Genomic DNA, 500 nt, shown 5'->3' on the forward strand with positions numbered 1-500 from the left:
TTTATCGGACGACTGTTGAACTACATAGTGTGAATCTTTTCGAACAGTCATGTTGAGTGGCATAATTTTAGCCGCAGTTGTTGAAGAGTGCGGACGTTTGACATAGCCTGGTGTTGTGTGTGTGCATCACAGGCAGAGAAAGGATTGGCCAACGCAGCTAAAATATAGCCGTGGCAGCTAACGTGTGTTTTTAAAATATAAGGACAACTAATATTGTTACTGCCAAAGCTAAATTTATTAGTTGTTAAAATTTAGGCGCTACAGCAAAAAATATTTGCTGGAAAAATCGAATAATGTTTAGCTAATTCTATTGAGGTATATCCAGCAAAACTTTTACATTTTTCAGCAAAATCATTCTTTCCTTATGTCACTTTCTTAGCTACTCCTGTTAAAATACGCTTTTATTTTAGCTAATAAAATTGTATCTCGCAACAAATATATTTATCTTTAAAAAGTAAAAAGTATTTTAACAGGAGTAGTTAAGAAAGTGACATAAGGAA

At 33.6% G+C, this 500-nt stretch overlaps 1 pseudogene; it reads left to right on the top strand.

Annotated features, from left to right (window-relative positions):
- The window catches only part of LOC105449471, a 4,170-nt pseudogene that overhangs the window by 3,491 nt on the left and 179 nt on the right, over nt 1–500 (top strand).

Source organism: Wasmannia auropunctata, unplaced genomic scaffold (assembly GCF_000956235.1).
Source record: "Wasmannia auropunctata unplaced genomic scaffold, wasmannia.A_1.0 LD336076.1, whole genome shotgun sequence".
Lineage (NCBI taxonomy): Eukaryota > Metazoa > Arthropoda > Insecta > Hymenoptera > Formicidae > Wasmannia > Wasmannia auropunctata.